At 31.1% G+C, this 11,433-nt stretch overlaps 1 pseudogene; it reads left to right on the top strand.

Annotated features, from left to right (window-relative positions):
- Window positions 1–5,986: 5,986 nt before the first annotated feature.
- On the top strand, window positions 5,987–10,681 carry LOC120191247 (annotated as a pseudogene).
- Window positions 10,682–11,433: the final 752 nt, after the last annotated feature.

Genomic DNA, 11,433 nt, shown 5'->3' with positions numbered 1-11,433 from the left:
GCGATTGAATTTGACCCAATTTGGATATTCAGACCATTCATCCAATGAAGACATTTTTATTTCAGCTTGTCGTCATTAAAAATTAAGTAGTGTTGAGGAATTTAATGGAAAGGACCAGAAGAGTCGAAGTTAAATACGAGACACATCACATCTGTTGATTTCGATCGTTAATTCGACGTCCATTACGCAGATTTGAAATTTTGGCCGGTGAAAGTGTGAAACAACTATCACTTTTGGGGAAGTATAAAAAGCGGCTAATTTCAGATTAAAAAATATCTATTTCTTTGAGTCGTAATTAAAAATGTAATAAAAATTATAATATTTTAAAATATTATTTTTTATTAATATTCTTGATTTAATCGAGAATATTATATTTTTATAATATTTTAATTAATAATTAAAAAATGTTATATTATTTGTAACATTTAACGTTTAACCAAAAATATTAATAAAAATTTAACATTTTATATGCAATAAACTTAAAATATTATGATTTTTATTATTTTTTATTACAATTTATAATTTTAATTTTAATCTTAAATTAGACTTTCGTACGTAAGAATTATCCATCGATTTTAACTACTATTATATTGAAGTCGTGGTAGGCTAAGAGCATTTTAATTAGGTTTTATAGTAAATTGCCCATTCAACTATATCTCAATTTTTAAATTAGTCTTTAAAGTTTATGGGATAAAGTAATTTTCACCACTCAGTTCAGTAATTTTTTTATTTTATCCTTTGATTTTTTTTTCATATTAAACCTGGAATTTGACATTTTTTTTACTTTTAATTCTTTTAATTATGTGATGCAATGACACTGTTCACGTTACACACTATCAAAGTATTATAAAAAAGGCTGAAAACATACTAAAAAACTAAATTCAAAGGTTAATATGTAGGGTGTTCAAAATCGGGTACCCATATTTTTGGATACTCGAAATACCAAGTACCCGAGATATTTGGATATTAAAATATTGGCCCGTATCCTGGTTCGTTAATTCGGGTATCCGTAAAACTCGGATACCCACATTTTCGAGTCACAGGTACTCGATTCATTTTTTTATTTTTTAAATTATATTAATTTTAATAAATTTTATAAAAAAAATTAAAATTTAAAAGTCTATAATGCATAAGTCACTTGTAAAATTTTAAAATTTAAATTATATAATTAAAAGATAAAATTTTTAAAAAATTAAAGAAATACACTTAATTATAAAGTTAAAAAAATAATTTGAGAAATAATTTAGATCGGTGAAATAATTTGAGAATTTAAGAATTAAGAATAACAAAAAAAATATAAGAAATCGGATATTGGGTCGACGAGTATCCGGTTAAGTATTATTTAATGACCAGGACTCAACCCAAAAACCCACCAAAACTAACAGGTTGGGCAACCAACAATAAATTTGAGTGTTTTCACTATAAATACTGAATAGTTTTAACATAATCGACGAATTAACAATCAGATTATCCGGATCGGATATTTTTAAAACCCTATTGAAGTTGAGAAAAATTGTTACATTTATGAGTTTAAAGTTGTTTTATCTCAATTTATGGATAAACTACACTATAAGCCATTGCACTATGCTTAAATAATTATTTTGATCAGTAAATTTTTAAAAATTATAAAATGATCATTAAATTTATTGAATCATTATAAAATGATCATTGCACCGTTATAATAAGTGTAGAAGTTTGCTAAATTTAATGATCATCTTATAAAGTTCGATCAAAATGATCATTTTATAACAAATCAATAAAATTTAATGATCATTATGTAATAATTCAATAAATTTAATGACTACTTTATAACTTTTAAAATCAATGCTTAAAATGAATATTTGAGAATAATTAAATTATCTGAAATAATTCAATAAACAAATTTTACCATTGAAGTATAGTTGAATAATCGATTTACTAATAAAAGCCTATTATTCATTAAGATGGGTGTTAATGAAAGGAAAGAAATTAATCCCAAATAACCAAACCAGGAATTTAATAGCCTTGACGATGGATCTCATCAATCATGTTGCACGAGTTTTCGATATGTCAACTCAACATGTCTTATTTGTTAGGTCTTTTTCTTAATTTCAAAATTTTATTATATGATTTTTATAATATCATTTACGATTTTAATTAATAAAAAATTTAATTTTTAATTTTTCATGTCATTTTTATAATGATGATTTTCCACTTTTTTTCCATGTAATCATAGAAATACATGATTATTCAAAAGATAGTTATGAGAGAAAAATAAAAGGAACGAAAAGATGATTTTTACTGATTGGAATCATAAACAATATGATGAGAAAATTCATAAAATAAATTTTCATGAATCTTACAATCGCGGGAAAACAACATAATGATAGTTCTAATTGATATCGATGCCTTCCTAAATCTATCAATTTTAATTTAAATGACTAATTTCGATTTGTTTATAATCTTTCGAGATAGTTAAACATGATGTCTTAAACTATGACAAATATACTAAATCGTTTCATTATGTCAGATGAGAGCTAGACAGACTCAATCTGTAGGGTCTGGTGATAGATGAGCACAGCAGAGTCAAATTAGACAATATGAAATTTGTGAAAGAAGCCATAGCGGAACGTGTAGGGTAGTTATTGGAGCTTGTTTCCGATGTGGTGAAGTGGTACATTTCATGAGAGATTGTCCATTGGGGACAGGAGAACCAGTACAGTCGGAACGATATGCTTCGATGTCTCAAAGGAGAAGAGGTAGAGGAAGAGGTAGAAGTCAACCTGAATCCTCTACTCAACAGGAAATACGCTCCACTGCACGAGTATATAATATTAATACTAATGAAGATTTTGATGATCCAGAGATGATAACAGGTACCTTTTTATTATGTAATAGATATGTTATGATATTGATTGATCTGGACTTGCATATTCATATATTAGTAGTAAATTGATGTGAGAATTGAGAATTCAATTAGAAGTTATTTATAGTGATATGGAAGTGACAAATTTATTAGGGTGCAGTGTTGGGATAAATAAGATATGTTGAGAATGTTCCATTAGAATTCAGAGAATTGAATTCCTTGTTAAATTGATGGAATTACTATTCAAATGATCTGAAGTAAGATTGAAAACTATAGAATTAGAGGATCTTTATCGTTCTGAAATAAAGTAGTTTCTTTACTTCAGTGACAAGATAAGGTAGAAGGAATAGGTGTTATTAGGGGAATATTAAAAGAACAAGTGATGAATACTATTATTTTGGAGGAATTGGAAAATAAGAACATCAATAATCAATTTATAAGACAAAGGTAAATGGAATGTTTGAATGCGAACCAAGGAAATTGTATTATGGATAAGTGAGAATGAATGTTTGATAAGTTAAGGAAATGGAGGACGAACTATTTTTGATTGGGAAAAATGTATAGTATATGAATGGTTTGATGGTGGGGTATGTTTTATTGGAAGAAATGAGTTGAATAATAAAGTAGTATGATAATGAGTGTAATAAAGATAAAGGATTTGTATGTTTGGCGGAAGTAAGAATTGGCAGAAAAGTTTAAAATGATAAGGAGGGATAAGTAAAAGGGATATGAAAGGAATGTGAGAGCATCAAGGAAAAAGGTAATGGAAGAATTAAAGTAATGAAGTAAAGGTTATGATAGCACAAAAGATTTATTGAATAGGTGATATGTGATAATAAATAGTAGATGTGTAGACAGTATCTTATCTCCTTGTGCAATGAAAATTCGAGGATGAATTTTCTAAAAAGGGGGGGGGAGATTTGTAACATCCCAAAATATGGGTTAGTGACTAAATTGTAAAACTTTAGAATTTGGTGATTAAAGTAGAATGCTTGAATATTTTAATGATTTATCTGGAAGGATTGTAAGTAATTATTAAGTGAATTGAAGGGTAAAATGGTCATTTGACCAATAAATAAATTAAAAGGTGATAAGGATGAGATATATACACGTGAGAAATGAGGGGGAGAGGAAACAAAGTTTCCAGAATTCTCTTCATCATTCTCTTTTCTCTCCATCGTGAACTAAGCTAGAGCAAAGGTGAGTTTTCTGATTAGTTGGTTATTTGATAAATTAAAGGTTAGGTTTTGATCATTAGATGATAACTAAGCTTAAGGAAAGCTTAAGTTGTCTTATAATCAAAAGATGAAGAAGTTATAAGAGATTAAAGAAAATGGGTTTTTAAATGAATTTATGGAGAAGAGTTGATAAGTTGAATTTGAAGTTAAATTTGACTTGTCATCATGCTAATTAAGGAATATGAAGTGTTAGAATTGTATTTATAACATATTGGAATTGGAGTATGATTCTTGAATTACATATGAGAGATAGGATTTTGAGGTTAAAGATGATTTTCATGAATATAAGTTGATTTAAGTAATGATGATTGGGGTTAATGACATGATAGGGGTTTAAAAGAGAAGAATTGAGTAAAGAATTGATGATTTTCGGGCTTAAAATACAATTTATGAGCTATGTGCATCGATGCACATTCAATGTGTACTGATGCATCAAGGATAAATCCCAAAATTTTTCAAGGTGTATCGATGCACATGAAGTGCATCGATGCACTCCTTTAAAATAAAAACATCGAATACCATCAGTGTATCGATGCACAAGTAGTGCATCGATGCACCCCCCTTAAATACAAACATCGAATAGGATTTATGTATCAATGCATAGATAGTGCATCAATGCACCCGTCAAGGGATGCATCGATACATGGTGTAGTGCATCGATGCATACCTTCATTAAAAGATAAAAATAGCTTTCTTTTTAGCCTAAGGAATGATAGTTTAGAATATATCAATTAGTATACTGATATGTATCAATGTATTACTATGTAGATTTAGAACGTAATCTCGTTCCGGAACAATTGAAGGATTAGAATCGAGTCAAAGCAAGGCTAAGGTGAGTACATATTATAAGTATGATACAATGGAATAAGATTTGTGATAAGTCTAATTCCTATGTTGATTTTCATAGCACAATAGTTATGAACATGCATACATGATAATTATTATGATACATGCATAAAGTATATATGTTCATATGATTTGATAAATGATATATGTGAATAGATTCAAATGCACATGTGACATGGTAAGTGATATGGGTTATAGAGAAATGATAAGAATACATGAACATATGGAATATAAGAATAATGCCCATGGTATACAATATGAGAGCTATAGGTATAGTTGGCATGCCAAGAGTCGAGGTTTCTACGTGGTCCTTCGGGACATATATGTATCATTTGGAACATTTACAGGGTCTTTTGAGATAGATTTGATCCACTGGAATATGTATATGGTTCTTAAGGAGTGGTCATTCGGGACAAATACAGTACATATGTCCTTCGGGACAAATTTCATAGCCCCTAGCGGGACCCATACGAGTTGTGGTGACATCATAGTGCACAACCTCAATGTACTCGAATACATTGAGTTCTCAAAAATGTACATGGGCCTATAAAAGGTTATCAAAGGTAATTGCATTGTTATAGTTATATGCTACCATATTATTATTGATTACATTGATTTGTATATGACATGATTGAATGGATAGATTGCATGTTCATATTTATACGGAATGCATTATTATTATATTTATATGTCTCACTAAGCCTATGACTTAGCGTGTAAGTGATTTACACGTAGGTGCTAAGAATAATGAATAGCGGAAATAGGGTGGCAAGAATAGCAACACTGCTAGAAGATCATATCAGAAGTAACGGATAAAGTATGTATTTTGTTGTGTATAGTGTTGCCATGTAAGAAAAGTGTCTGTTACAAATGCTCTGATAAGTTTTTTCTTGTTTTGGTTAACTTGTGTAAAGTAACAATGTTATTTTAATGAAAGTTTTAAATTTCCTTGATTTTTCGTCAAGAGTCAAAGTTTGAAAAGTTAATGTGACACTTCGGACTCGTATCCGGGTCGGGTACGGGTTGAGGGTGTTACATAAGTGTTTTAATTTTCTTCATGAAGAATAAAACAAATCTCCAATATATTATGGAGGACACAACTGCTGTAAAGAAACGTACCATGGAATTGTATATGGCAAAAAAGAGATGCTCCATGAATATAAGGATGCTTGTTGATGATTCCTTGGCGGTAAAAACCTTGCCTTTATCGATTGATCAACATAACAACGGCACTATATCTGGTGGTTGCAACTCACAAGGATGGATAGGTTCTATGATGGGTCAGATTCTGCATATGATACTAATTTCGGATTGGCTGTAGCAAGAAAGAGGCGGATTCATGCACAGGTTACTGTCTTTGCTTGTTTTCCGTATTTCTTTACCTTTGCTTTTGGTTGGTGCAGTGCTGTATTTATAGGTGTTGATAGAAAAGAGAAGGTCCAAGTTTCTTGGTCCATCGATGAATAGCCTATTTATTAATGATCCTCTTTAGTCATTTTTATTATAATTCTGTTGATCAACTACTCTGCGTAGCATTGTTCAAAAGATTTATGGAGCAACTGAAGATCTCCCATTGTTTTTTGTTCATTAAGATCTCCCATTTGTAGGAATTACATTTCCATAAATTCTATGATCATAAAAATAGACCTGTCATTCTAAAAAATGACAGGTTTAATTTATTTTGTTGGCCAATTTTTTTATAATTATTAAATATCTTGCCACAGTTTAATGACCTACAAGAGTGTTACTTACAAAAGCGACAGCGATGGATGAAACAATTTAATAAACAGGAAGATAAAGGCCCAAATGTAATGGAAATAGATGGTTATAATCCTGGTCTTGAGGATTTTCAATCAGTGCTATGTAGTTTTACACGTTACAGGTACATAACTTTCCCACCAGTTTCACCTTTCCTAGAAATAATATCTTCATTTTTCAGGAATGTGCTGGATCTCACTCTAACCGTTCTTTCCTTTAATGTAACATCTGTAATCATTGTTCACATTAGCCGATTGAGGGTAATTGCTGAACTTAGGCATGGGGATATTTTCCACTCTGCCAACATTGTCTCAAGGTGAGTCAAAAGTTTATCATTCTATGTATATCTTCATAGTCATTAGTTAGGTCACCTATCAGTCGAAGTTGCATGAATACCTTTGCTATGTTTTCTGCCACCTCTTCCTTCAAAAGAAATACTGGTTGGACCAATCTTGAATTGATTTGTTCAATAATATGCTTAGACTTATTTGAAATTTGATGTCTTGTAACAAAGTAATGTTTATTTTGAACTTACATTCATAAAATATCCTCTCATGTGTGCTCTTAGAGTTTCTAAACTATAATGAATCTGCAGTATAGAATTTGACCGTGATGATGAAATGTTTGCTATTGCTGGAGTGTCGAGGCGCATCAAAGTTTTTGAGTTATCTTCGGTAAGCATTAGGTGAATTATTTTAGATTTGTTTAATGGAGTTCATGGTTTCTGAAGTTCTTATAATTGTGGAAATATTTTTATAAAGGTGATTTGTAGCCATCTATCTTCGATTAAAGTGATCACTTTATGCTTACCTGAACACTATTAGCTAACCATTCTTCTAGAATGATGACACCTGTATGAGTTATAATGGCAGTTCTTTGATTCACCGACCAACACTTATCTGCTTGATTTTCTGCAGATTGTGAATGAACCTGCAGATGTGCATAGGCCTGTAAACGAACCGAACGCACACGAACGGAGGTATGTTCATGTTCGTTCATTTAATAAATAAATGAACATAAACGAACATGAACATAAACGAACAAATTTTTTTTTGTTCATGTTCGTTTATTAAGGAATATAACTTGTTCATGTTCGTTCATTTAATAAATAAACGAACATAAACGAACACGAACATAAACGAACACGAACATAAATGAACACGAACATAAACGTTGGAGACCCTACCTTCCATTGTTCTTTCATGAAAAATAGTCGACAATGCAAATCAACCAAATCTACAGTGATAAATAGCGTAAGAACTGATTAGCAGTGATGAAATGTTTGAAGATATCAAATATTTCGATCGATCTTTTAAAAATATTAAATGATTCACACGACTTTAATTTAACGCTATAACATTTATCTTAGTGGTCCATGATTACATATGAACAATCATTTTCCACTACGTTATTCTAATAAATTTGTCGGCTAAAAGTTTTGTGACATTAATGTCAGAATTTAGTGAGGTTTGTTAATAATGGTCATTTCCGTTGGCAGAGTAGAAAATTTAACAGCATGAAGATTTCGAACGGTTACATATTGGACTACAAGACAATAACATAGCTCCGAAATCCCTTCGATGCTACATATCGTAACTGATATTATTGCTAAACCACCATTCAAAATTTTAACGTACCTAAAGTGTACTCCACAACTAAAGGTCACACAAGAACTATGAAAACAAAAGTTCATTGTCAAAGTGTATTTTCTACTTATTAATGGGTTCTTCCTGTAAAACCCATTACTTCCGCTATTACACTTTTTTTCAGAAATTGCATAGAAACCTTTGTTTTGTTTTCTGGCAAATTCTATATATTTTTCTATTTACTGATGCTCATATACTTCCGATTGTTACCTTTATCTTCTCATCTATTTCTAGAAAGAAGTATGATGTTTTCTTGAGTTTTAGATGTAATGATACTCGCAATAACTTTACATATCAACTATTAAGTCAAATAAAACAGAGAAAGAGATGAAAACAAACCTGTAAAACTTCAGATTGCATTATAATATAAATTGTTTTGAAGCTTTCAGCGATCGTTTCCAAATAAATTGGGTTAATTATAGAGTTGGTCATCAGAATATCAGATTAATTAATATTTTTAAGATACTTACAAATTGGTCACCAAAATTGATTTAAGAAGATTGGGTTAAACATAAATGAAAGAACATAAACGAACATAATTGAACATAACCGAACGAACATAACCAAACGTTCATGAACGTAAATGAACGAACGAGACCTATGTTCATGTTCGTTCATTTAATTAAACGAACACAAAATCTTGTTCATGTTCGTTCACATAAACGAACTTCCCGCCGCACGGTTCATGAACAACGTTCATTTACAGGCCTAGATGTGCATTGTCCTATTGTCGAAATGTCCACAAGATCTAAGCTTAGTTGCTTGAGTTGGAATAAGTACACAAAAAAACAAATTGCTAGCTGTGATTATGATGGGATAATAACTGTATGGGACATCACCACTCGGCAGGTAGGAAATAATAACTTTTTCACTTTCCTAACCTCAATATTTAATTTTCATGTAGGTTCTTCAGCCTAAGCATTTTTATTATAGAGTTTTCTTACATCATCTGCAGTTGCTTGATCTTCAATATAATGATTCTTAATTGTACAGAGCTTGATGGAATACGAGGAACATGAAAAACGAGCTTGGTGTATTGATTTTTGTCGTGCTGAACCTTCAATGCTTGTCTCTGGCAGTGATGACTGCAAGGTAAAAGTAACTTAGCATCTTGCAGTGTAACCGAAATAGATGAGTTTGTCCACCTACTGTCGGTTCACTAGACCAAGCTTGTACCTGATTTTGCAGTTCATTCTGTCTTACCGCATTTGTATTTGATAGGTAAAAGTTTGGTGCATGAAACAAGAAGCTAGCGTTCTCGACATCAACTTGAATGCAAACGTTTGTTCTGTCAAGTACAATCCTGGATCCAGTGTTAATGTTGCAGCATGTCTTTGTTAATCAATATGTAATTATGACATTTTAAAGAATCCAAATTAGTGAAAAGGAATTATTTCTGCCTGGATTCTTTCCCTTCTTTCTGGAGGAGAGGCGGGCATGAATGTTTCATCACTCGATTGTGAATCATCTTTTAACAGAAATCCTCACATCATTTTCAGACAAAATCATGAATAAAGAAGGGTTTAGTGAAGTATATGGTTTTTGAATTCTCGCAGGTCGGTACTGCTGATCATCAAATTCACTATTATGACTTGAGAAACATCAGCAAACCGCTGTATGTGTTTGGTGGGCATAAGAAAGCTGTTTCATATGTGAATTTTTTGTCTAACCATGAATTGGCTTCCGCATCTACTGACAGCACACTGCGCTTATGGGATGTAAAAGAAAATTCATTAGTAAGTACCCTATCTCATATCATGCAGTTTTTAAGGTTTATTAACTGCGAACAAGGCTATCTTATACTACCGGCTATCTGTTTTTGACTTCTGTCGGGACATCTTTCATTTTTTTAACCAGTAGCAGCCTTTTATATTTATCAAACATGAATGTCGTAGTGGTTACTATCTGCCTAACATCCCATATTGTCCAGACTAAATCACCTTCGTTGTTTATTATTCTGTCAGCTGCGCACGTTTAGGGGTCACAAAAATGAGAGGAACTTCGTGGGCCTCACAACGAACAGCGATTACATTGCTTGTGGCAGCGAAACAATGAAGTGTTTGCATATCACAAAGTTAGTTAATACTTAATGCACTGGAATATGGTATTATTATTGAATCCGTTTCTAATTTAGTTACATCGACCTTGCAGGCTATATCTAAACCTGCAGCTCAGTATAGTTTTGGTTCCGACATGGCTGATGCCGATGAAGAAGTCGGATCTTACTTCATCAGTGCTGTATGTTGGAAGAGTGATAGCCAGACAATGCTTTCGGCAAACAGTCAGGGAACGATTAAAGTGCTTGTGCTTGCAGCCTGAATGGTAATCAATCCTAAAAGCAACATTGATTTTTTTCCGTCTAATTTATCCTATAATCAATGTTTCCTAATGTTTGTCAATATTTTCGCATTTGAAGTTTATTTATTTTAGTAAATTTTCTTACAAGTTTCTTTGTATTTCAGGTGGCAAAAGAAATGACTTTCTCACGAAGCAATGCTTTTTAATAATATGGCGATATTAGAGGTGGCAAATAGGTGGGCTCGGATCAGGCTGTTTTCAGATTCGGATTATTCCGTGTTTGAATTTTCTCAAATTTGAATAAGTTTAGACTCGGATTTTATCGTTTTCGAACTCGGATTAGTATAATATAAACTATCAATACTCCAATTTTATTATAATTACATGTAGGTTGATATGATTGACAATGTAATTATTACTCTCATTAATATAAGTATTAATATTTTGATTTTATAAATATTATAAACTAGTTTTCTTTTACATTAATCAAATATGAACTACTATTAAATAATTTTAATTCTATGACCAACTCTTTAAGAATATATTTTACTTGGATATTGTATTTTACTTTTTACTTTTATAAATTGTCCTAAATAATGCTTTAAAATTATCATAAATAATTTTTCTTTAAAAGTAAATAAGAAAAATTGATAGATTTGATTTAACTCAATTTTATAAAAGTATGTTGAGTCGAGTTTTTTTTTTTTTTTTTGGACAGAAAAACTCGAAATCAGAATGAAACTAAATTTAGGATGCACCTGTAAAAATCTTGAGTTATTAAGAGAAAGTGAAAAGATTTTCA

This window comes from Hibiscus syriacus, unplaced genomic scaffold (assembly GCF_006381635.1).
Source record: "Hibiscus syriacus cultivar Baekdansim isolate YM2019G1 unplaced genomic scaffold, ASM638163v2 tig00004111_pilon, whole genome shotgun sequence".
NCBI lineage: Eukaryota > Viridiplantae > Streptophyta > Magnoliopsida > Malvales > Malvaceae > Hibiscus > Hibiscus syriacus.
The sequence above is the reverse complement of the archived record's forward strand: the minus strand, read 5'-3'. Positions and strand labels throughout refer to the sequence as shown.